General features: G+C 35.5%; 1 protein-coding gene across 1 annotated transcript in view; it reads left to right on the top strand.

The window, feature by feature from the left end:
- The window catches only part of LOC116162791 (protein neuralized), a 57,605-nt gene that overhangs the window by 5,175 nt on the left and 24,664 nt on the right, over positions 1-27,766 (top strand). The gene's annotated exons all lie outside the window — the stretch shown is intronic.

The following is a 27,766-nucleotide window of genomic DNA, read 5'->3' as shown; positions in this document are numbered from 1 at the left end:
TCCATGTAAGAAAGAAGTAAAAACTACCTATTTTAGATATTTTTACGTAGAATCCAGTGCGTAGTAAAAAATTTTGAGTCACCTTTTCTGGTTTTTACCTTTTTTCTATAGGTAATACATGGGTAGAAATATATGATTCTGTTTGTGGTATTAAAAGTTTTACAAAAAAGTGGCACAGGATCTCCATATCCGCAAGTCTCTATTAAAAACAGCTGAGATACACTGCAGTCTCAGCCGAAATGGATCACAAGGTACATACATACAGATGGAAAAAATGTTATTCTTTAAAAGTTCCTTAAATGATCGAAAACGTCGCCATTTGATAAAATGTTGACATGTCTGTTTGAGCTAGGAAGCTAAAAATTGTGTTGACCTTCTCTGTCGCCCAATTTTTTGCCATGCTACCCTAAATGGCCTTTATTGAAATAGATACTTCTTAGTATTAATGAGATGCGAGATCCACGTGATCTTGCATTAGCAAATGTCAAATGTGCCATGTGAATAGTAGTGGCGCAGAAATAGACAAAAATTAATAGAAATAAATTTGACCTAAAGATAAAATTGAAAGTAATGCGCTAACTATGGATACTAAAAGACGAGCTAAAAGATATCTCGAACATTCCGGTTTAAAAATAAGATACAGTATTTTTAACTTAGATTATGTTGACCACAGTTAGTCACCCTGTATCACAATGTCCTTAAAATATTCCAATTAAACGTTTATTGTGAGCACCTATAAATATTACAATTAACTCGATTTCGATTTAGAAACAAATTTTACACCCCATTAAAAGAATTGAACGTATTTTGACTTCGGCCTATTTATAAAGTATCGATATTAAATCGCCTAACATTTTATGAACTTATATTTATAGATTCTAGTTACTCAGCTGTCGAAATTAAAAAGCGCCACTTCCATTTGATGCTTAAATAAACGTACCTGATTGTTATTTATTTTTTTTAAGTTGCGGTAGAAAACTTGCAAGCTGTTTCACATGTGCTTTGAAACGTCTGCAAGAACCCATATGACGTTCTTCTTTTGTTTTTTTTGTATTATTTTCTTAAACAGTCGAAATACTCATGCGGACAGTGGCGGGTCTTATTAGCAAGCTTTGAAATGCCGACGGATACTTTTACGTTATTCGATTGTTGCCATTATTCGCCTTGTACAGAACAATAACTCAGATCCGTTTTCCGCAATGAGTCTAATTCGCCTTAATTATAAATGCCAGTAGACGACGATACTCGATAGTACGCCAGTGCTTATCTAAACCACATTTTCGATGCGTAATTTAGAATAAACGTTATGTACCTACGTTTAGGAGTTATGGTATAATTGTCATCAAAGTTTGTTAACATTATTACAGATGTACTTGTTTATAGGAAGTAAAAGGTTTCCTGAAAGGCATGTTTTTAAAATTATAAAAATTATTTTAGACAAATGCATAATAATTTTTCTTTATATTTTGTAATACCTACAACCATTGAATATTTTATTCAATGCTACAACCGATGAGAATGTTTTGAATAATACATTATTCGAATGTCCACTTCTCCTTCGTTTTTAGGACAGAATTCGACGAACCCAGTTTTAATTTTGCCGTCATTCAGGTGTAATTCCATTACTGATTACTGCAGTTCGCGGTATACAGTTGCAAAGTGTCGAGGTTTATTGGCATAGACATGGACCAACTCGTGGACCAACGACTAATATAATAATTCTATGTTTTTGGCATTAGTGATATGAGGTGGTCCACAATCAATACATGGGGGTCTCGTTTCTTTAGGTTGAAAGTTGAAGATGTGAGCGAACCCTTTGTAGTTTAAAAATTCGTGGTGTACGTAATTTCGGTTTGAATATCGGAAATAGCAGTCAGGACAGCCTGTAATTCAGGTTATTTCATAAAATCTGGGGAATTTTTTTTTCAAATAGACACAGAATTGTGTGCACTGGTCCGTAGGCCATAAAGACCGTACACAAAACACCAAAACAAAAACCTAGCTAGCTCTTTACCTTCACTTATTATCCCAGCACAAAACTTCTCCCCAACACAGAGGAGAGATTCGACTCTGCCCTCAGTTCTAACAGATAGTTGGTCAGACCAAATACCTTAAACTCCAAACTGAACTTTAAAATTTTTAATAATTAAAATGGAGCTTGGGAAGCATCAAATGAAAACACAAGATCTTAACACACACAAGGAAAATGGTACAATCACACAAACAATTATTACAAAAAGACTAAAATTAGGACTTAACTACTTACATTACCTGTCCGGGAATTGAAATCCAAATAACAAGGTATCCGTACACAATTTTCAATGAAACACTTTACACTAACGACCGGGTAATCGCAGCATTCTCTCCTCGGGCAGACAAGGACGTTCCAATAAAAAAAATTCAACTTCAAAATGAGTCAGGTTGTAAAACACACTCATGGGGGTGCCGACAAACACCTCTTCTTGCAGCACCTTAGATGGCCAAAACTTCAAAATGTAAAACAATAACTAGCCGCGAATTCGGCTTCCGGCTTCACAAACGAACTTTCTTCTATCTTCAAACTCTATATTCGTATACATAATTATAACATTTTTTTACATAATGCTTCTTGTTGTGAAGGTGAACTACGAGTCGGTAATTTCAGACGACCCACTACCACCAGAGGACGTCGAAGAGCCTGAAGAATTGGAATCCTCAGAGGTGAACGATTACGTTGAGATATAAATGAATGTGTGAATATTTTGATATGAAAATACTGTTTTTCTCCAACCACCTGAATAAGACGCTATTTTGTGACAGTGTTCGGTACGTAAAATTGACGTTTTTGCGGATTAATATCGCTTTCACCATGGCAACTGTACAAAAAGTGGATACTTTTGGTCCTAGTACCAAAAAGAAATTGACCTTGAAAGTTGGCCAATGAAAAAATTACAATCACGGAGATATGTCACATTGACATCGTTTTACATTGCAGGTTGTAAGATATTTCTATACATACAAATCAAATATTTTTGCATATTCAATGCAAATAATGATGTTACCTATACGTATGTACATGTATTGAAAATGATTTACGCTCGCTATTTTTATTTAAACCATTTGTAACGTAATTTACATATTCCGTGTACGTATACAACCCGCAGTCGCGCGTAACGCCATCTACTTCAGGCCCATTGCACTATTATCTGTCATTTTGAATTCAAAATTTGAAAAAGTTAATTGCAATTAATTTTAATTAAAAAACTGTATGGTAAGTTTTTTATTTCAATACAAAATATAACAATATTAATTGTGTATACAATAGAAATGACTGAAACTGATAGCGACATGGATTGCACTCCGCCAGAGATTATATAGAAACGGCAGAACATGCTACCTTAGATTGCTCCCTACAAAGTCGCGAGAGGTGAGAAGTAAGAAGTAAGAACGAATAGGTTATAAGTTAAACCTAAAAACTAGAGTGGCATGCCACGTGAGGACAAGAAGGAAAAAGTTCTCATACTAGTAGTGAAACTGTGACTGAATCTAAATTCGAATATAATTTGAAGTAAAGGGGGTTGGAGAAAAAATTTTATGTTTTATTCGTACAAAAAATGCGTTTTCGGGACTCGGAAGGTTGCTATTTTCCTCGTCCCGAAAACTGCCATTTTTTGTACTAATGAAACAAATAACTATTTTACGTGAATCAATGGTACATAGAAATACTTTGTTTCCTCACACATTAAAGTTGAAGGTGAAAGGTGACTTTACGCCAACTCTCCAGTTACCTACCTCGTATGAAATTTCACGAAGAGCATTTTCAGCTAAACATATCACATCTAGCCCTGAAGGTCGCGATATATTTGCAAAAAAACGCAAAAAACAACACGAAAATTGATGATTTTCGCCTCCTTTCATGAATTTCCTAGGCTAAGAGGTACCACCTAGGCTAACTTCTGAGTATCTACCTTCACGAGGAACATTTTCAGCTAAAAATATTTAATCTCGCCCTAAAGGTCGCGATATATTTGCAAAAAACCGCAAAAAGCCACGAAAATTGATGATTTTCGCCTCATTTTATGAATTTTTAGGCTAAGAGTTAGACCTACGCTAACTTCGCAGTATCTACCTTGTATGAAATTTCACGAGAAATATTTTCAGCTAAAAATATTTCATCTAGACCTCTAGATCGCCAGATATCAGCCAAAAAGGGCGAAAAACGGTTTCTGGTGGCTGGAGCCTTTAGCACAGGGTCTGGGGTGTGGGATTTTTAATATGTTGTTTCTGACACCTAACTGAATATATTCCACCCATTTTTTCTTTTCCACCTCAAAATGTCCAGTTTGGCAATTTTACAGTCTCTATCGCCTAGACTATAAAGGCCGACTTAAAACTTTGGCAGAACGTAGTTCCCCGCTGAACTTGGCTAAGACCAATCATACACAATTGACAACAAAGACTATCCCCTCAACGTACGGTAATAGACCAAAATAATAGAGGTCGAATAATTTTACTAAACAATTTCTTATCAGACATTAATTAACTAAAATTGTAGGAAAAATAAAAATCATTTTTTTTAACTACACAGAAAAGGCGATAAATCACATCCACCTGTCAATTAAATTAAGCATTTATAATTGATAACAGATAAAAGAAAACAAAATTCTCAGAAATTTCTACGTTAAACAAAATAAAAAGGTAAACAAAAACACCCTTGATCGCTTTCTCGTAAAGAGGAGCTTGCATGCAAAACCGGATATATCCACATTTAGACGTGATCGACTTTTTTTTGTATTTTCACTTGGCTTCCCAAAGTGCACGTAATAGTGTTGTTAGTTCTGCTCAAAGTGGAGTATATCCACGTTAAAATTCCATACAAAGTCGGTATGTTGCATCAAAACCAGCTATATCCATACTTTTGCTGCAAAACCGGATAAATCCCTCGGTATGTTTTGCCGCGCTTTGAATGCAAAACTAACCATTATTTTTAACGTGGGTGTGGTTTCATATACCGTGTATTCTGCCAGTCTCAGAAAATTAATGGAAGAAAATTTTGGAACTGACTGGGAAGGCCGAGACGATCTGCAATGGTACAAGGGACTGTTACATACAGAGCCAGGTGATGTTGAGGGTGCAGATACCATCGACCAAGATGAGTGTGATTGCTTATACGAAGAGCCAAGCGTCCACATTTGAAAATTATGTTTTTTGTTTTTATTTTTTTATAACCAACATTATACTTTCAATAAAATTTAAAATGTTGCAAAATTTATTAACTTTTTAAGCAAAAGTGGCTATATCCAAACTAATTTTCAAATTTTTTCAAAAACCGCACTTATATTTTTAATACTGTAATATCCCTCCGTTTAACATCCCAACATAGAAGTAGATGGCGACTAAACATTTTATATAAAATTAAAGGCCACCTCGTAAAGAGTTTTTTGCGTTTTTTGAAAAAAAAATTAAAAGGGATATATCCGTTTTTTGCACGCAACCTCCTCGTATGACATAATCATTTCTATGGTATTACGTAGACCAACGACAAATTACTAAAATTTAATATTACAAATGTTAATTACACAAAAAGGGAACCGCCCTTGTCCATCTTAATTAAGATGTCCAAAAATTTCATCCTGCCGGACGAAATAAACGCAGCAATATACAGGGTGGTGCCTAGCGCGACGCAGCATAGGGATTTCAATGGTAATTTCTTTATAGTCAATTACTAGCTCCCCTAATTATTTTAGAGCAAAAGTCTAAATAGGTTTTTTTCAGAGAAAAAAATACTGCATCTGTTCATACTATTACTCATAATTTTCCGTTTTTCAAAACCGTAGAAATCGACAACATAAAAAGGTTCATTTTACAATAAATCAGATATGCCTTGGAATTACCTAAAAAAACAGCGATAACTTTTCATTATTTGCCTTTGACGTATATTAAATTTATACTTGTTTATAAGTTGAGTTAATCATAAAACTGTTTGTCATGTATTTAACTGAAGAGAAAGAGGAAATGTTAAAGTTGTTTTATGCCCGCCAAGTAATAACGTCTGTATTTACTGTGCAGTACCCCAATCGACGGATTCCAAGCAGTACCACAGTAGATAGAATTGTGGGCAAGTTTCAAAAACAGGAACAGTGTTAAATCACTGCAACAACGTTCAAAATGTCTATCAAAATCATCAGGAAAAGGGAAACGACAATACATTCATCGTTTTGGCTGCAGTAGCGGAAAATCAGAAGTTTAAGAACAATTCTTCTTCAAATCAATTTCTTTTTCTTCGATTATGTACTCTGGTTCCGGAAGATGATAAACAAATAGTATCTGGTGCATAGATGCAGCATTACATTCTCTAAAAAAACTACTCCATAGACGCTTTTTCTTGCGTCGGTTAGTTGAAACAGAATTTAATATGAAAATCGTTCGACGTCAAACAACGTTAACTTAAATGCGATGCGCTTGTAGTTTGTTAAAATATTCCAAAGCATCACTGATTTATAAAAATGTAATTTTTTATTTTGTGGATTTCTACGGTTTTGAAACACGGAAAATTATGAGTAATAGTATGAATAGGTGCAGTATTTTTTTCTCTAAAAAAACCTATTTAGACTTTTGCTCTAAAATAATTAGGGGAGCTAGTAATTGACTATAAAGAAATTACCATTGAAATCCCTATGCTGCGTCGCGCTAGGCACCACCCGGTATAATTCATTTAATTGTATTTGTTGTATTTAGTTTGTATGAGAAATTTAAAACGGATAACGAGGGGAACATTTAATCCAAATTTTTACACGAGTTTAAAGTATTATCTAGGCAGGTGTTGATAAAAATTGTTATCGAACTAGAATTAATTCTTTGTAAATATCCCGCTTTAGTTCAATTGAAACGATCCATGTCGAGGGTATCCCGGCCGGACATGGCTACATGGCACACGTGTGGGATGGCTTGAGTGACATTGAGGGATCGAACGACTCTAGTCGGGAAGGTAGTACAAAGGGCTCGAATTTGATGCCTGGGTACGCGTGGACCCTCATATCGTAACCCAGAATCCAGAAACTCTTGTGTAAATAGTAGTAAATAGGTAGTCACCAATAGGTGTGTATCGTCCAGACGTTCTATTTGCCCTTTAGAAATACCCTCTTCCGATACTTCGATTTCAAGATCGCCTTGTCAATCCTCCGACAATCCGCCCTTGAAATATAAGGAATAATAACCGATCACGATAAGCGGTCGAAGAGGAGGACTATATGTGTGGTAGAAATAAATTCCTTTCGTTGGAAAGATAAAATCAATTTCTACCCCCCCCCCCCCCCCCGCACGCGTTACCCTTTTAGTGAAAATGGATTAACGCCAAATGGATTTACCTTACTAAGGCGACAGGTTGTAGGGGGCGGCAAATTTGGCCCAAAAATTGATGTCTTAATTCAATGGTTTTTTAGCTTAATAAATAGCGAAGTTATGGCCAAAAAACCGAAAAATATCATTTTTGAGAACGCTTCTTTTATCAAAAAAACAATTTTAACAAACCTCAGTCATTTTTTCTCATCTTTCTGGTTTTGCTAAAACAACCATAATCTTATGGATTTTTACATTCGATAGAGAAAAAACAATTACAAAATCGGCGATCCCAAATACGTATTTGAAAATTAATCTTGAATTTCTTCATTAAAAGTTTACGATGTACCTATTTCTTATGGCGACAATTGCATGATTCATGATCACTTGGTGCATGTGAGACCGAGGCAAATAAACGGAAAATGTTAAATAATCTTCAGCAAGTCATAGAATTATGTATTGATATAGGAAATAAGTTTAATTTCTGACTGAAATACTAAGTATGAGGAATTTCCGATTTTATAGGTACTTTTTTCTCTGTCGAGTGACGTACAAATCCAATATGGCGTCCACACAAAATAAGAAAGTTGATGTGATTTACTTGAAACCCAAAAGTTATAAAGATTTTGTTTTAACACCATCAGAAAGACGAGAAAAAATCACCAAGGGTTTTTTAATATTATTTTTTGATATATTTGAAAGTAAATGAACGCCAGCGAAATCTCGAAAGTAGTCATCCAAAATTTAAACAAAATTCGTTGTGCCGAAAAATTGCCAACGTACATAAGTACATACAGACGGAAGAACATTCTTGCTTAAAATGATCTAAAATGTCGACATTTGATGAAATTTTGACAAATTGGCAAAAACGGTGATTGCAATAGCCATCCTATACAGGGTGTTTTTTTGGGAGCTTTAGTTAAAAGTTTCTGGGAAAGTAAAATAGGTAGGTTTTTGAAAATTTGTACTTAGGAGTTACTCTGAAGGCCGAATCGATGTAAAATATTTTCAAAATGGCCGCACTTCCGGAAACACCGGAAGTAGATAGTAACTTCGTTATTTTAAATGGCAACCCCTATTTTTTATTGCATTTTTGGATTCTATGTGAAATTTCAGTTCTTTTGATACCCATATGTCGATATCTGCCATTTATGGTTTTTAAGTTATTTTGACTTTAAGAAAAAAAATGGCGGATGCAGATGGTACCTTGATAATTGATTACTTGAAAACGGTTGTAGTCATGGCAACCTATTTTTATCAGTGAATAGAGAATGAATAGGGCTTTCTTTTAGTGCACTTAAAACAAAGTTAAGTTGCATACAACCGCACCTATGGAGATCCAAATTTAAGAAACTTCAAAGTCTATAAACTCAGTTTTTTTAAATGGAATGACCATGTTCTTAATATTGCATGAGATAGAGAATCGAAATTGGCATATTTTGACTATACATGTTCCTATAGCTATCTTTAACAGTTTCTGATTTATTCCCATTCCATTGAATTGATCTCGGAATTGATGCCATTTTTTTTCGCATTTTCTTTTTAGTAGTTGGCCATGATTTTATAACAATCGAATTTTAAACAAATCAAGGAATGGATTCTTTAATACCATTGATTCTAGTTCTAGTCTAAATAATTCATTAATAAATAACTCATTTATTAAGGATATAGGACGGAAAATTTTTGAAAAATCTAAACAGAGTCGTTCAACTGAATTTCTTAAACAAGTCTGGAAATTAAGAGAGGTAATGTGATATCTGTTCTAGCAACAATTCCATACCAAAAATGTTTCAACGAAGTTTTTTATATTTTGCATTGAATTTAATATGTTAATCTTGCATTTGCAATTCAATTCATTTTCTTAAATATTCTGTTGTAGAGCTTTGTATCACTTGTGCTTCAACGGTTTGTAGTGCATTAGGGGTACAAAATTTCCAAAATTCATACAATTTCGTTCCAGTTTTTGAGTGAATGCACGGAAAGCACGCGCCGCGATTCTGCCCATTTCACCATAAATAACAATTAAATTCCAAAATAGGTGAAACCACTGCGAGTCATTTTTCGATTTTTGAAAAACTTATGTTAACCTATAACAGTGGGTGATGGATTAGTGTCACTAGATTTGTTTAAAATTCAATTGTTATAGAATCATGGCCGACTACTAAAAAGAAAATCCGAAAAAAATAGTGTCAATTCAATAAAATGGGAATAAGTCAGAAACTGTTAAAGATAGCTATAGGAACATGTATAGTCAAAATATGCCCATTTCGATTCTCTATCTCATGGAATAGTAAGAACATGGTCATTCCATTTAAAAAAAACTGAGTTTTTAGTCTTTGAAGTTTCATAAATTTGGATATTCATAGGGGCGGTCGTACGCAACTTAACTTTTTTTTAAGTGCACTAAAAGAAAGCCCTATTCATTCTCTATGCACTGATAAAAATAGGCTTGCCATGACTACAACCGTTTTCAAGTAATCAATTATCAAGGTACCATCTGCATCCGCCATTTTTTTTCTTAAAGTCAAAATAACTTAAAAACCATAAATGGCAGATATCGACATATGGGTATCAAAAGAACTGAAATTTCACATAGAATCCAAAAATGCAATAAAAAATAGGGGTTGCCATTTAAAATAACGAAGTTACTATCTACTTCCGGTGTTTCCGGAAGTGCGGCCATTTTGAAAATATTTTACATCGATTCGCCTTCAGAGTAACTCCTAAGTACAAATTTTCAAAAACCTACCTATTTTACTTTCCCAGAAACTTTTAACTAAAGCTCCCAAAAAAACACCCTGTATAGCTCAAGCTAGGAAGCTAAAAAATTCACCTTGTATAAATAGAAAAAACGAGTCTCTTAACATTTACCTAACAAAAATGTATATATTTTAGCACTGTACAGCATACCTACGTCTGCATATTATGAAAAACTACTAAAGGCTCTGTAAAATATACTTTTGTGATCATTTTTAAAATACCCCAATGGCGTTCCAATATTACAATGTAATATTTGGATTCGAGTTTGAATTTAGTAATTTTTTATCCTATACAAGGAGAAACTTACATTTTCTCGCCTGTGTGAGGACGCGAAAGAAGACAATTGCACGCATGGAGCGAGAAAATTCAATTTTGTCGGCTAGGCGAGAAAAAAAATACGCCTTATGTAAGCTAGATGGCGCGGTTGTAATAAAACTTGAAGGAAGTTATTAAGAAACATAAAATCGTTAACACTGATGGAAGTGGCCAGCCCTCGGGCCAGCCTCGGCTTCGCCTCGCCTGGCCATATCTTCCTTCGCCCCGGAAAACGACCACTTTCCCGCCTTGGTATACAAAGTACTATTGTGTAAGCTGTCTTCATATTGGTGTAAGAATTTTTAAGACATACCTCTACCCACGATACACCGTTTCGGCCTCTATACCTTATAACACAGTGTAACTATTCTTTACACTATGTTTATAATTAGTACGTAATCGATCTTTTTCAGTTCGGAAGTTTCCCAAAAACGATTGCTCGTGTAATTTTGAGTAAATCGTGGGTTGCAAAAATAATCTAGACTTTTAGTCAGTCAGCAAATTTGTAAATCCGCCACTGCCTCCTGATGAAAATCGTATGCGGATTATCTTGTTTACAACATAATTCTGAGGAATGGTAAGTAAATGTTATGTTTTCGTTTAAATTCGCATGCTAGACCACAGATTTAAATAGTACCTTCCGAGGTACCTTCTTAATCTCATTCGTGGTAAAAAAAGCAAATAATTCTTTCGATTGCAAACTCTAAAGACCAAAATATAACGTATCCGCCTTGTAGTACGAAATAGAGACCAACGGCATTTGGCAACCAATTGAATTGCAGCAATTGTTGTAATGAGAGACTTTTATGTATTTGCAGCTTCGCACAAAACGGAAGTAGCGAAGTTGATTAAACTGAGTGAGCTCTTTGGTCTGCACCCTCCCAAATACAAAAACGTCTGGTCGACAGCTGCCGGACACGCGTCTGCTCCCGTTAGATATAAACATGCAAACATTTACACCCCACATAAAAACCGCATGCCTTCAGTACAATTCGACAATGTGCAATGTTATCCGAAATCAAGACGTTTCGTCCGTTTTCGTCGGTCTCGATTAATTTCAATGTAATAAAATTTTACCCTATCGTCGTGCTTCCGTTCCATATGAAGCATCTGCATCTATCATTAACAATACCTTACTTCCCTAGTCTCACCCGGATATTATTATACTCCTATTAGACGAACTTTATTCATTTTATCTCGCCTACCTGGAACCGCTGCCTCCCTGCGCCGAAAACCATAATACAGTTAACACTGTATCACTTGATTAAAAATCGAAAGTCTCTGTACTTGGTAAATATAAGTATCGGGTTTGCTTGCATTTTCTGTATGCACCTGGATAAAAGTGCACATCCAGTTTCACCCTCTATGTTTATTCGAAGCCCCCCCAAATTAAACTCACCTGGTGAGCTTTTGCCATAAATTTTCTTTACAGAAATGTATACAACCCGAATTTTGGTTTCGTGCGAGAATTTGTAAATCAGAAAAGTTAGGGTTGAAAAACAGATGTCCGATATAATATATTTTACCCTATCCTAACGCTATTTAAATTTAGACCGTGTCCACAATTGATTATATTGTACTTAAATTGAATATTTTGCCTAACCGGGTGTGCACTTAAAAAACGTTTTAGCATACGCTTCGTACTATATTGCAATGAACAATTATTATTATTTCTTGAATGCTGTAACATATTTTTTCTATTTCGATGTGGAAACAATACCGAAACCGTACTTGATTGGCCCAGTTTGCGTGCGTTTCTAGACAGAAATGATGCCGAAAGAAATAGAAACGCATTATTTTTTTTTTTTGTTGGATTGGTACCCCTCGCTTTTTTGCTGTCAACGGTATCCGTCAAATCAAAACTAAACATAACCTGTAAAGTGTAAATAACGTACGAGGAACTTGACCGATTGTATTAATTCCGATTAATTTTGAATATATACTCCAAAGGGTAGAACTTTTTTTATTTTTACTTAGCGTAGTAAAATATGCCAGCAGTACATTCTTGCTTACTTTTTGAACTCCCCTTCTCGGCCAGCCAGTTTTCAAAAATTTTTTACTCCTCGTACTTTACTTTCGATTTTACAGGCAGTAAATTTAACGTCGCTTCATTGGCAATCTCTTGGATCTCTGATGGGGTACAAGAGACGTGTTTGTCATCCGTATTCATCATAACTGCCGCAAAATGGAATTATGACCAAATAATTAAAAGTTTGAAGTTTGAAAATACAGGAATCAGGTTAGCCAACGTGAAAATAAATGAATTGTGTCTATTACCAACATACAGTGAATGATAGTTTAAAATTACCTAACAACGCCTAAAGGCAATATTTATAATTTGTATAATTTATTATTTAAAATAAAAGTCGAAATAGAAAAAATAGTATAAAGCACACGTGTCATTTGTCTACTTGTCGCACTCGGCTTATGCGGCAAACTACCTCGTGCGACAATCTTCGTCAAATGACACTTGTACTTTAATATACTATTATTTCATTTTTCAACTACATCTACATTCTCGTCAAATAGTAACTAATAATTATGTATTCTTTGTTCTAGTCTAAATTAAATCACCTTCAAGCTATAGGAGTTTTGCCTGTTAATAAATTGAAATAGACTAACCAGAGAAATAAACCATACGCGTATAGTATCTAAGTATAGTAGATACCTTTTTCAATATGATTTAGCATTATTATTGTGACTCATCTGTGTCTGTGCCCTTTTCTTAAATTCCGTGAAAATTCAGTTCAATTAAGAAATTATGAAATCTTATACTTAAACCACTCGAAAAATGGTAAAGGGTTGAAGCGCTTATACTGTAACCCAAATCGATGCCTATACAGTTTCGTGCACGCCATTTTGTTTGTTTTATTTAGCATAATTAGGTATCTACTGCCGAAAAATTGTCAATTTCGTGTTCGACACCTGTTGAATTGTATACGCACTTGATGTTCGACAGGTGCATCTTAATATTAATGCTAGCGTTATATTGGCCTTTGTTATATTCTGAAGTGTATGCTTCAGCTGGCTTCGTTCGGAACAAATTTTACTTGTAGGCTAATCGAATTTTTGCGCAAGTAAAATTTTATTGCGAAGCGTACCGCCATATATATGAATTTGAGTTGTATATATTCTCACAAACACACCTGCGCTTTAGTTAATGTCCCGCATCTTTTAAGATCGCTCTTAATTCCTTTCCATCGAAGCGATACACCTTGCACTTCGATAACAGCAACAGCTGAAAGAAAATGCATCTCGATTTGTATGAGGACTGCTAAGAACTCTGTACGTATACGTATGTACCTACCATCGTATGTAATTTATATGTGCTGGCATTGTGCTGGTTTATTATCATGCTTTATTACTCCCGAAAACGTGCATACACTGTGGGTAATATAAATTTATGTACAGAGTGATCAGATAAATTGTGAAAAAATTGAACCATGAGAAAAACAAACTGTAACATTTCATTTTGAAGTGACTCTTAAAATTTGTTTTTTTTTGTCGACCATAAGAATTGCAGTCATTTGTTTTTTTTTATTTGCAGAAACAAAAACCTCAGCTGTCTCAAAGATGATTTTTGTTACCTATGGGGGTTATAATACATTTAGAAAAATAAAAAAGTTAATTCACAAATCAAAATTTGATATGACGATGACAAGATATTCTAAAGAGTGGCGAAGACAGGAGGGATTAACTTTCACGATCTGATGACAACTTGCCATTCCTTTGTATTTCCTTTTATCTTCTCTTGCTGTTACAGTAAAAGTTGGTCTTCGTCTTATTCTTATTGTATTTATTACTTACACGTAAAATGCAGCATTTACCCTCGTTCCAGTAGGCACAAACTCCTTGTGAAGAATGCCACGTCGGTAAAAAAAACAATCAGCATACTTTTGATTTTGAATTTTGACATCCGAGCCTTTTCGGGCACGGGGACGCCTGCGTGTGCCGTTTTGTTTCCGGGTCGTACTGGAAAGTCCAAATTTCTTGAAAAATTTCGTACTCCACAGATCAATTGAAATTTTTGTGAACTTGTGATTTCAACATCACCATATGTGCGCATCAATTTATTTGGAAAAACCGTTCCCGAAGAGGCAAATTTGCCATAATTTAATCAATCAATCAGGTTTTAAAAAATGTTCAGGTTTTATTCACATTAACTTTCGGTACCATTTATCTATATTGTTAATGTGGTCCCGCCCGTATAAGTGTTGTGGGGACAACAATCAACTTCATGTTCTATGGAAATGTAGATTTGATTAATGAGGTCGTAACAGGGCCGTCGAGAGAGGGGAACAATGTGCCCATGGTCCCAAAATTTCAAAATTCTGGCCCGTCGTCACCCGGACTGTCAATATTAACAATTGACAAGTAATTTCTGTCTTATTGTACCGTGGTAATTTCCAAGTTTTCAAATGTGCATTTAAAGTAACCGAGTAGTTTGGAAATATTTTAATAGCGACAAAAGCGATTTAGATTTTCAAAATAATCTTCCTGTTGTCAAAAAAGGAGCCAATGCCGCATGGTTGCCCCAGAAATCGTAACAGTAGTTCTTACCAGTTTATTTGGTGCACAATCAATGATGCACAAAAAACTGCGAGGAAGACGAATTAAATTTCAGTCAATATATTTTTACTACTACTGTCTTCGGTAGAGCGCGGAGATAAAATTATTTGTTTCATTATACAGTGTGTCCCCGGATGGACTGAACAAGAGGGAAAACATTTTTAATTTTAACTTTACGCAAAAATGTCATTCTTTATAATTAACAGATAACAAGTACCTAACTTGATTTACTTATCAGGTTGCCATGGAAGATACAATGATAGTCTGATTTAATCAAAAACATGCGACTTTCCGCTGTATAGATTTTGCGTTTTTTGTAATTTTCTCAGCTGCTAAAAGGAATATCTAGATTTTTATTTTAGAATAGGTGGTTTTGAGGCAAGCAAATTTGTTTAATAAAGAATGACATTTTTGCGTTAAAATTGGACACACTGTATATATTAGGTTTAATTGGAATAACGCATAGTATAAGGAAAATAACATTTAAAGGAAATAGATGTACACTTCGAAGTTCGAACACCCCTGGCCATCACCCCTATAATCAGTTAATCAATTGGAATGACTTCCAAATTATTGTCACACTGCCCATTTAAATTTTAATGAAGTGACCAAGGGATGAAATATAGCAATAGACGGTGAAGTTTAAATTTGTTGGCATAATTATGGTCTTCGTTTGCCCAAGAAAATAGAACGCACACGCCAGCATTTATAAGTTTCACGGAGAAGGCGGCAGATCGTCTCCGAAGATGGGTGAGAACATTTTGTCATCAAGCTTGCTACGGAAAGGTAATTTCCTTTACGATAAAGTATTTGTTAGTATGGAAATACGATTTTTATCAGACCGTTGAGTGAAAGATCTTTTAAAACTTTTTCGGGTGGAATATAATGGTAATGAATCAGTATTTTACATAAACCTCTCGCCAGGAAAGATTGCCGATCACAGAACACTTGATCCTGGTCTACAATCTATGTTTTTCTAATGAGCGACTTCCGGGATAGTATCATGTCAATGTTGAACAAAAAGGCTTTTCGTTCAACATTGGCACGATCCTATTCCGGAAGTCGCTCGCATCTTAAGAAAAACAGAGATTGTAGATCGACACAAGGTGTGCTGTGACCGGCAATCTTTCCTGGCGAGAGTTATAGTTCTATGTTTACGCAAAGATCACCGTTTTTGATTAGGCTGGATCAATGTGAAGTGTAGTGTGTGTTTGGCCATTGGTATACACGTCGTTTGTCACGATGGACGTAGAGGGGCGAGTCTACTAAGCCGAACTCGCCTAGGGATTGGTGTGCGAAAAAATTCGGTCCGTTGTCGTTGTGAGACTCGAGCTATGCCGAGCTCGCTTTCGGCTCGCTCGGTATTAGTATGAACTCTTGTGTTTTCCGACCGGAACCGTATAACCACGGTCTAGAATTTCGGGCGAGCGGTTGGTTAAGGCTCAGCTCGCCTTCGGCTCTCCCGCCATTGGTATGCACTCCGTGTTTTGTGACCGGAACCATAACACGGTCCAGAATTTCGGGCGAGCGATAGATTTATGCGGATCTCGCCTTCGGCTCGCTCGGTATTAGTATGAACTCTGTGTTTTGTGACCGAAACCGTATAACACGGTCCAGAATTTCTGACGAGCGGTTGATATATGTCGATCTTGCCTTCGGCTCGCTCGACATTAGTATGAACCCTGGTATGAACTCTGTGTTTTGTAACCGGAACCATATAGTACGGCCCAGCATTTCGGGCGAGCGGTTGGTTTATGCCGATCTCGCCCTCTGCTCGCTCAGCATTGCTATGAGCTGTGTGTTGCGTTAGCTAAACCGACATGTTCCAGAATTTCGGGCGAGCGGTTGATGTATTTTCTTTGGGATAAAATATTTGGTATAGTATGGTTAATACGTATCATCAGACCGTTGAGTGAAGGACTTTTTTATACTGTTAAAATTGTATAATGTAGGTAGCGAAAAACTAAACAAGATACAAAGAATCGCATACGATTTTCAGTAGGAGCATTTTTTGACACTAATCAGGATCTGAATAAATTATTATTTATTACAACGACTGCTCATTATAATTGAAGTATTAATTTTCAGGTGGGAAAGGGGGTAGGAATTTTTTATATAATTAGGCCCTTTTATACCCAGCTATTCTATACTTACTCAGTTAGAGCGTGATTGGTATAGTTATACTTGAAATCAGGAGTCTGTGGCCCTGCGTCATTGATTTGTGAATCTATTTCAGACAAGTACCTGCGTATGTCTAAAATTGATTCGCCACAGACTCCTGATTTCAAGTGTATATTGATTTGTGCAGTAAATGTTGGACCTGAAAATGTATAGATACTTACGTTTTAAGGCCACAGCTATTTTTGATCTATTATCGTTTTGAATTTTAAGTATCCTTCGAATTAATTAGTCGCTAATTAGTGGTTTGTCATGTACGTGTATAAACAAAAATGTGTTTCATGTTATTATTTATTCGTTAGATCTAAAATATAATTATTTATTTGTGTTTATAATTAGAAAAATGTATTCATGTAAATTATTCCTACAATATAATTATTAACATTATTATATAATTGGCATATCGATTAATTGCTGATTGTTAAAATTAATTAGTTACTTAATTAGTGTTTAGTTGGGCAGTTGAAAAAATTATTATCATTCCTTCTGTTTTACATTCGGGGTTACATTAATAGATAACGTGAAAACGTGTAGTTCTTATGATAAATACACCATTATTTATAGTTCTTATTTTAACATGACGAAATCGCACAGAACGACAGACATTCACATATCGCCCCGAATCAGACCAGCACATCCTTGTAGTGCAAAATACGGTCACCATTTCTGATGCAGAAGGGGATGTTCGTGTTTATCACGTGCCGCAAGCATATTTCTAGTAGAAATTGTCATACGTCTAACCTCACCAGCTTTAATTCATTTTTATTTGAAATAGAAATATATCAAGAAGAAGAAAATATTTTGAATAATTTTAAATGCAATATAAGATGAAGAAAATTTTTAAGAACGCACCCGTTGTCCACCTGCCTCGTGCATCTCCTGGAGGAAGGCAGGTGACGACGACATATGCTAGACCGTATTATTTTAAACGTGACCCCCATCTAATTAATTTGCATTAAAAGATCGAATACTTCCAAATTTTTGCATACTTTCTGCTGTTTAAAATCAGCTGTGGAGCTCGTGTAACAAAACAATGACTTTGACTTATATTATGTCGGGTCGAAATACAAGAGCTTCGTCTTGGTAAGTTTTCAGGTGATTTCTTAGACTTTTGTTGCATATCTTTCAATGGACACACGTGTGTGCACACTTCTAGCTGATAAAGGAATAAAAGACGATGGTCAGGAAAAGTAAGGCGTATGGGGTATACGTGTAATTGTTGGCGTCTTCAAGAACGTGGGAGCTAACAGCTGATGGTTGTTGTGAAATTTCTTCCCATGGGATCAGCAGGTAGACAGGTAACTATCCTCAAATGGTTTACAGAAAAAATTATTGGGCCTTTTATTAACGATCATCGGGAGGTAGCGTTTTTACGTAAGCTTAGGTAAGAATCGAACAGCTGTTTGTGCAATGAATGACCTTTTTCCTAAATTTATATATTTTCAGAACTTCGTATTTTTTTTTTCTCATGCGTCTGCTGTCACACATGTATAAAAGTTTAAATAGGCCGCTACCTATACAGGTGTCATGCATGTAGAATATCGTACTTGTAGGTAATAGGCCGACAGCTCTTAATGTGTAATGTTTATTAATGTTATATTAAAGGTAGAATTTCCGATTAGTGGTAAAGCAGGAGGGATGGGCATGCATAGGACCCGAAAATGTATAGGGGTCATTAGCACCCAAATCCACAAAAGGATAATCTGGAAGTTGCAACATGGACACTACATTATTAATATGTTGGTAGTCAAACAAAGGTGTGATAGAGAAAGATCAACCCAAATTATCATATACAATATGGTAATATACCTATCTACAATTTTTTCAAAATCGGATGGACATACCCGAAAACCTATTCAAAGACACCCATCTTTGTAACTCTTATGGTTGCTGAGACAAAAATTAAATAAGAAATCCAAATTTCACCACTTCTTTGGGGGTAGCTCTCAGACGAAACACGTTGGACCCTCGGTTTATTTGTGCTTGTCTTGATCCCCTCTATCACTCAATTTTTTTTACATACGGTCATGTAACACCCTATATATCCCGCCGTAAATGTTGAGGTTTACCATCAAGTGCTATAGAGTACAAGCCGAGGCCTTCCAATAAGGAGTGCGTTAATCGCAAACATAACATTAGTTTAAATATTTCAAAAAATGAGCCGAACGCCGACTTTTATTAGATTTTATTTTTACAAAGAGTAAATTTGTAGCTTGGAATAAATAAAAATAAAACAAATTAAAATTAAATATTGTCGTGTCTGTGCATTTTTTTGAAAAAAAATTATTTGATTTACCTACTGAAATAAAAAATTAGAATAAATCAAGTTACAAATTGACTCTGTATATTAATACCAAAATCCTAAAAATAAAAAATGTCTTGAATTCACTATATTTTTGATTAAATGCCTACACGAGTTTTACATTATGCAGTATGAATCAGAGTTGGACTGGGTCACCTGGGTCGCTGGGTCACGTCATACTCTTTTCAGTTAGACCCAATGACCCAGTTTGACCCAGTGACCCAACGACCCAATTTCACCCGGGAACCCAAATCAGTTTGATCGAATAACGGAGTTAAGTCAGTGACCTCGGTTCAAGTGTATAGATTATGAAATAAATGAAACTTCATGCTGGTTTGTTGAAAATAATAGTAGATTGCTTGACAACTGCCATTTCTGTGATGTTTGCTTTAATACTGCCGTAGTAAAACTTTCCATGTCCCGAATGGTATTATAGTAATGTTATTTCTAAACAGTTCCCTCCTTCATTTCTTTGCTTCAGGGCTTACCAGTTGTTGTGAAATTTCTTCCCATGGGATCAGCAGGTAGACAGGTAACTATCCTCAAATGGTTTACAGAAAAAATTATTGGGCCTTTTATTAACGATCATCGGGAGGTAGCGTTTTTACGTAAGCTTAGGTAAGAATCGAACAGCTGTTTGTGCAATGAATGACCTTTTTCCTAAATTTATATATTTTCAGAACTTCGTATTTTTTTTTTCTCATGCGTCTGCTGTCACACATGTATAAAAGTTTAAATAAATTAACCGTAAGATATTCCGGATACCTAACAATAATTTAATTACTGGGTCACCGGATTCAACTGGATCAACCTAGGAGTCAACGGTTTAAACTGGGCCACCGGGTCAAGATGGGTCACCGGGTAAAACTGGGTCAAGATGGGTCACCGGGTCAAGCTGAGGCACTGGGTCACCGGGTCAAGTTGGGTCACCGGGTCAAGCTGGGTCACTGGGTCACTGGGTCAGTAAACTAACTAGGTCACCGAGTCACTGGGTCACTCTATGCTTGACCCAGTCCAACTCTGGTATGAATGATAATACTTTATTCAAGATGGTTGGAGCCGTGGAGTTTGGACACACATTCACATCCACTACAAAATACTGGGCATTTGAGAGTAATGCCATTATAATGTGATCTGTAGCCACGAACTTATAAATTAAGATGGACTGCTAATGCTGAATTAACAAATGACACCTACATGGGGGCCGCCATGATGTGCACTCACGTGGCGCGAAATTCAAATCTCAACTAATAAACAAGCATTAACCTCACGTTTTCTAAATAAATTACTGTGACACATGTCATTTTCCAAGGCTGCAATAGTCTCAAAACTTGAGCACTAGGAAAATTCCCCTAGAAAATAACTAGAATGTGCACATCATGGCGGCGCCCATGTTAGTGCCATTTCTACCTCGATGCAACTGTTTGATCAGCAGTCCATCTTAATTTATAAGTTCGTGTCTGTAGCGAACGATGGCTTGCCAGACTACCTATTGCGTATACCATCGCCAAAGCATAGAGCACTGCAGAAAATGGACCGCTCTGTGTTGTATTGGCAATACCCTACCGGGTGGGGTCCGCGCGGACCTCAATCTCTTTTTCTTCTTTACAAAACGGACATTATCTTGCAAATTTTATCTGAGTACGTGTTTTGTTGTGTTGAAAGAGAAGGTATTTGATAAACATATTTTTTTTGGAAAAAGTAAGGACATACATATATTACATATAATTTTCTGAATCATTGCAGAAGTAACTGTCTTTCCATGTGATTGGCACATAAGTATTCTTACATTCTTACACTGGGAACATTGTGCTTTAACTTTTTGAGCTTTGCTCCTCGGGCACAAATGGCATCTTCTGTTTTCGGTTGATCCATCTTCTCTTGCGCTCCTAGTTTTCGCGTACCTACTTTATTTCCTACTGTTTTCAGTACGACAGTGATGTTACATTTGGTGATTCAAGAGTCGAAAATTATAGCAGTGAGCGCTAATAATGTGATTTTGAGTAATTTTTATCTCATAGCGAATTACAAAAGAGAAGTGCAATTGACAAAATCGCTTATAAATTGAATTTAATATATCATTACGATGAGGTTATTTTATCAGAAGATAATATGAAGGAAACAATAATGAAAACGTATTGAACAACATTAACCTATTACCGGTCGATCGGACTCCAAGCGTGCCTTTGGGCAGACATTCTAAAATATTCGGCAATATACTCAACAGTTTTGTATTGTTAGTTATTTACCTGATACATATAAAACTATAAAGACAAATGTCTCAAGCTGAATCTCATAAAATTTGAAAAAAACAACAGCATTAGGGGCCCCATTCGGTGTTATCAACAAAATGGTGGAAATTGAAATGAAAATCAACAAATTGGCATTATACATTTTTAAACATTTTAAAATTACATGTTTCTACCGTCAGCGATTTTTATTGATAGCTTAAATCACCATGGATACAATAAACAAAACGACATCTCCATGAACCCATAGCCTCCTATTTAAAAACAGTAAAATGTTCATTGCTAAAATTTAAAAAAATAGGTTGTAATACATCTATATAATCACCCAAAAAATGCAAAAAAATGACGGTAAGATATACAAGGTGTTGCATTTAAAAAATACCAACTTTGGGTGAAATCTCAGAAATGGTGGTCCAAACATTTTTTGACTACGTCAAACGACAAAACTTACCTTATTTGAACAGAGACTCAAAACCTGTTTACAGTGTTTACGTATATACCTCGAGATATACCTACTACATTACATGAGATTTTTAAACATGGAATATCAGGTCCATGTGGAAAAATTGCAACAAAAAAAACATGCACATAACAACGTCGGGAAAAGAATTAAGTGGTGTATAAATAATTTTCAAGATAGAGTGCTAATCATACGTTTGGACGTTCTCTACATGTCTAAACTATATGTATGTACAGTCTGTCAAGAAAGTACCGGGCATCATTCATTTATAAAAACTGTTTGGGTATGAAACTAGTGCCATAAAAGACCTGAAATTTTCTTCAAAAACTCAATCGCGTAAATAATAATAATAATAATAATAATCTCATAACAGATACGACACCATACTACAAATACACGCCACAGATCATACTCGAAAACAACACACACAAATTATATTGGGACAGGACACTACTCACAGACAAAACTATCCACAATAATAGAACAGACATTACACTTATAGATAAAACACAAAAATCCATTTGTATTATAGACATTGCCATCCCCAACACTAACAACTTAACTAAAACACATGCAGAAAAACACCGCAAATACACCGATATAGCTATCGAGCTTAAGACGCAATGGAGAATGAAATCTACTGTTATAGTTCCCATTATTCTTAGTGCTACTGGAGTTATACCAAAGACAATACACCACAATTTACAACTATTAGGTTTAGACAAAAACACATAAGAACATTTACAAAAAGCAGTCATTATCAACACATGCCATATTGTTCGTAAATTTCTAAACATAACACAAGATACTACATACAGAAATGATCCACAACGTATACATGTAAACAGCAGTACTCGCTCACAACACGGTACACAACATACTGTAATATCTCCACCTCTAACCCAAACAAACACACAAATACAACTTACCGAACAAACAAGTACAACAAATGATACAACATATACTACAATCAGAGATTCCCCTCTGAAGCAAACCACATTATCACCACCCATTAGTATTCAACCCAAACGCAAAAGCCTAAACAGCACTTTAGACTCACAACATGACACACAACATACTGTAATATTTCCAAACTTAACTCAACCAACCACACAAACACAACTTCCTGAACAAACAAACGCAATAAATAAAAGTAACGCAACACGCACTACAAAGACGCCCTCACCCACACGGCCTAGCACAGCTAAAAAACACAATACTCTTTCTTCTCAGAAACTCACCACGTTATCACAAACACAACCCACTCGTACTCAACCCAAACGCAACAACCTTAACAGCACTACAGGCTCACAAAATACTGTAATGTCTCCACCAGTAACCCATGCAACAACAGAAATACCACTTCAAGAACAAAGAAACACCATAAATACAAGTAACGCAACATGCACTACAAAGACAGGTCCATCCAATAAAGTTACACGCCCTAGCACATTTAAAAAACACAAAACTCCTTCTTCACAGAAAAGCACCACATTTTCACAACCCACTCGTATTCAACCGAAACGCAAAAACCTTAACAGAACTACAGGCTCACAACATACTAAAATATCTCCAGCAAAAACCCAAGCAACCTCTCAAATACAACCTCAAAAACAAAGAAACACCATAAATACAACTAACGCAACATGCACTACAAAGACAGGTCCACCCAATAAAATTACACGCCCTAGCACAGTTAAAAAACACATAACTCCTTCTTCACAGAAACACGCCACATTTTCACAACCCACTCGTATTCAACAGCAACGCAAAAACCTTAACAGAACTACAGGCTCACAACATACTAAAATATCTCCACCAAAAACCCAAGCAATTTCACAAATACAACCTCAAGAACAAAGAAACATCATAAATACAAGTAACGCAACATGCACTACAAAGACAGGTCCACCCAATAAAGTTACACGCCCTAGCACAATTAAAAAACACCTAACTCCTTCTTCACCGAAGCACACCACGTTATCACAACCCACTCGTATTCAACCCAAACGCAAAAACCTATACAGCACTACTAGCTCACAAAATACTGTAATATCTCCATCAATAACCCAAGCAACCTCACAAATACAACCTCAAGAACAAAGAAACACCATAAATACAAGTAACGCAACATGCACTACAAAGACAGGTCCACCCAATAAAGTTACACGCCCCAGCACAGTTAAAAAACACAATACTCCTTCTTCTCAGAAACAAACCACACGTCTTCAACCGAAGCGCAAAAACCTAAACAACACTACTAGCTCACAACATACTGTAATATCCCCACCAAAAACCCAAGCAACCTCACAAATGCAACCTCAAGAACAAAGAAACACCATAAATACAAGTAACGCAACATGCACCACAAAGACAGGTCCACCAAATAAAGTTACACTTCCTAGCACAGTTAAAAAACACAAAACTCCTTCTTCACAGAAACACACCCCGTTATCACAACCCACTCGTATTCAACCCAAACGCAAAGCCAAAGAAACACTTACACAATAAAATCCATTTAATAAAATTACAGGAATTATTATAATGATTCTGTTTTGTTTTGTTTTCCTCTTTTTTGATAGCGGTGGCTATTGTGCCCATCAATACCTATGTTGGTAAGTATGAATTACATACTATCCCTAGATTGCCAATGCACGTGTTTTTTTTTTGTTTTTTTTTTAAGGACCCTACATCATAACACTGCACCAGACACAGACACAGATACTAATCGTTACTTGATTTTAATCCGTGCGATTAGTTAACCAGGCTAGACCTGAGTTCTCACAAGAAACACCGACCATAATAATAATAATAATATTTATTTGCCCAACAGATATACATCCACTTATTGGACAAAGCCATATTACAAAACAAAATACATTTAACAGGCCATGACAAAATTAAAAATAATCAAAGAATAAACATACAAATAAAACTTAATCTTAATGTTTTAACTGAATAGAAATAGAATTATATAAAAAAGGAGCTGTATCAATATGTGTGCATTAACTAAAAAATAATCATTATCCAACCAAAAACTAAAATACGATATGAAGGAAAATGTATTAACATATCGGCATGAAGCTCTGCAAACACTGCTTATCAATTATCATAAAAAATACGAATAGAATAGAGAAGAAGAGAAAAAAAAACAACATATGTAGGTAAACTATAAGTAATCTAAAAAATATGTCGTATACATGAACTATTCATATGTATTATAGCATAGTTTTCAACATGCATGTTACAAATTTTGCAAATTGTGCATATTGGGGACCTCTTTAATAAATTTGTCTTGGCTGTAGGTAAATAAAACGTATTATTGCCACGGTAGTTCCCTCGAGGAATATGAAAGTTCAACATTCTTAATAAATCCGGTGCATCAATGTCGTCTTGTAACAATTTATACAGGAACGCAAGACTACATTCTTTCCGACGCAGTTCTAATGACACCATGCCCGACATTGATAGCAGAGCTTGATGATCAAGGTTTCTTTCAGGATATATTCCATGATTTTTAAAGAATAGATATTTATAAAATTTGCGCTGAACAGCTTCAATGGCATTCGTATGATTGTTATAGATTGGCTGCCATACTATTGAGGCATATTCGAGCTTAGTCCGAATTACCGAATAGTAAAGCATTTTCAAAGCGAGAGTGCTTTTAAATGGCCTACAATTTCTAATCACAAAACCAAGCCAGTTTGAAAGCGTCAACTATAATTTTATTAATGTGTGGTTTAAATGATAATTTGGCATCAAACAAGACCCCAAGATCCTTAAATTCTCCTAAACGTTGGATTATTTTGTTTTGTAATGTATAGTCAAATGTGATACAATTCTTTCTTCGATTGAACGAAACAATAGCACATTTTGATATATTTAATGCAAGCTGATTTCTATCGCACCACTCTTGCAATTTATCGAGTTGAAGTTGTAAGAAATGACAATCTTCTATTGTGGATATAGAGGAAAACACTTTCAGATCGTCAGCAAATAATAGCTTCTCGGAGCGAATAACGTCGGTAATATCATCCATGAATAGTAAAAACAGGAGTGGGCCAAGGTTCGACCCTTGTGGGACACCAGAGGTTGCCACAAACGGGGATGAGTTATAGTTATTGTAGCTGACATATTGTATACGATTGTAAAGATAAGATGTCATTAAAGATATCAGAGAATTATCAAATCCGAACCTCTGCAGCTTGTGAATGAGAATGTCCATGCAGTCATTATCGTATGTCATTACGCCAGGTATTCTAGAGGTATTTCGTTTAGAATTAATGAAATTCCAGAAGCTTGAAGTATCCGCTTCAACCATAATAGAGTTTTCAACTTTATGTACGTATTCTCGATATGCAGCTCGAATAAAGTCGCTGAACGAGCCAATTCCGACTTGTGATTAGACATAGATTTATGAATTTGATATGCAAACCAAGTCTTTTAGTACAGATTTGGGTATTTTATCTGCGCTTTTAGTGTTTTAAGTTTTAAAGCACAATTATGTACTCTAGTGAGCACAATTAATAATAGTTAATTATATTTTAAGAATTGATAATTAGCAGGTTCCTTGAGGTGGTGCCATGGCTCCTTGGCTCTTTATAGAGAGCCGCCCCTGAAACCAACAGGCTTCGAATGGCGCCTTCCAAGTCCTACTGAGCCGAAACCGAAAAAAGCTCGTTAAAGTCGATCAAAAGTGAAGGCGATGTTATAACGTTTTTAGCGCATTTTTTTTAATAATTAATAAAAATGTGCTATTGTTTGCGTATTGTCCATCCCTCCGCCCGTTTTGAACTACTTCTAGGGGATCGTCCGACCGAGAGATAACGAGAGATTTTTTGAGATAATTAGTAAACGTCTGTTACCGCAATTTTCTCTTTACACGGGTGAAAATAATTAGCGAGAGAGAAATGATAATACGGCGCTAGCACATTGACATCAGACGTTTTTCGCTGTCCATTCTCGTGGTAGCATATTATGTAATTTTTAAAAAATTGCTAAAAAATGTTGATTGGCAAACGTTGTCAATATGAAAAAGCAAATAATGGCATACCATACGATTATTAATAAACTTTTTTTGTTGTATTCTCAAAATTTGAAAAATTACATTTCAAAAATATTTGGATGATAAATTGGTTATTATTTCGGAAAGTGTATTGTTTCGGAAGGGGCCTACTTTGAAGGCGATTCAAATTTGATATATGAATAATACATATTTTGCGTTTCATTGACCAATACCCGTGCTTATATCGTTTTGTCAAAATGTGCGTTTGTCTTTGGGTTCGCTGACATATTCAGGTTTGGGTTTTGATTTCTTTTGATTTGAAAAGATTTAACTTGTATGTGACTAAAACTTTTTTGAGTGTCAAAACTTGCTGGACTATATAGTTTTTAATTCACACATTTTTGCAATCACTTTCTTCTTTGCCCAGCCCGTGCCGTCACAATTTTCCTATAGGTAATTTTAAATTGTATGTCTATTTATTATTTTTTTGCATTCGGGAGGTTAAAGCTTTCGGGCATTTGAGTAAAAAAAAAAGCAAGCGATTACGTGATCCTAACCTACCTGAATTACGTTAAAAAATATTTGATAATAATTTGATCCCGATGCTCAGT

The sequence above is a fragment of the Photinus pyralis genome, unplaced genomic scaffold (assembly GCF_008802855.1).
Source record: "Photinus pyralis isolate 1611_PpyrPB1 unplaced genomic scaffold, Ppyr1.3 Ppyr1.4_LG2, whole genome shotgun sequence".
In the NCBI taxonomy this organism is placed as follows: domain Eukaryota; kingdom Metazoa; phylum Arthropoda; class Insecta; order Coleoptera; family Lampyridae; genus Photinus; species Photinus pyralis.
This window is presented reverse-complemented; position numbering and strand designations above follow the sequence as displayed.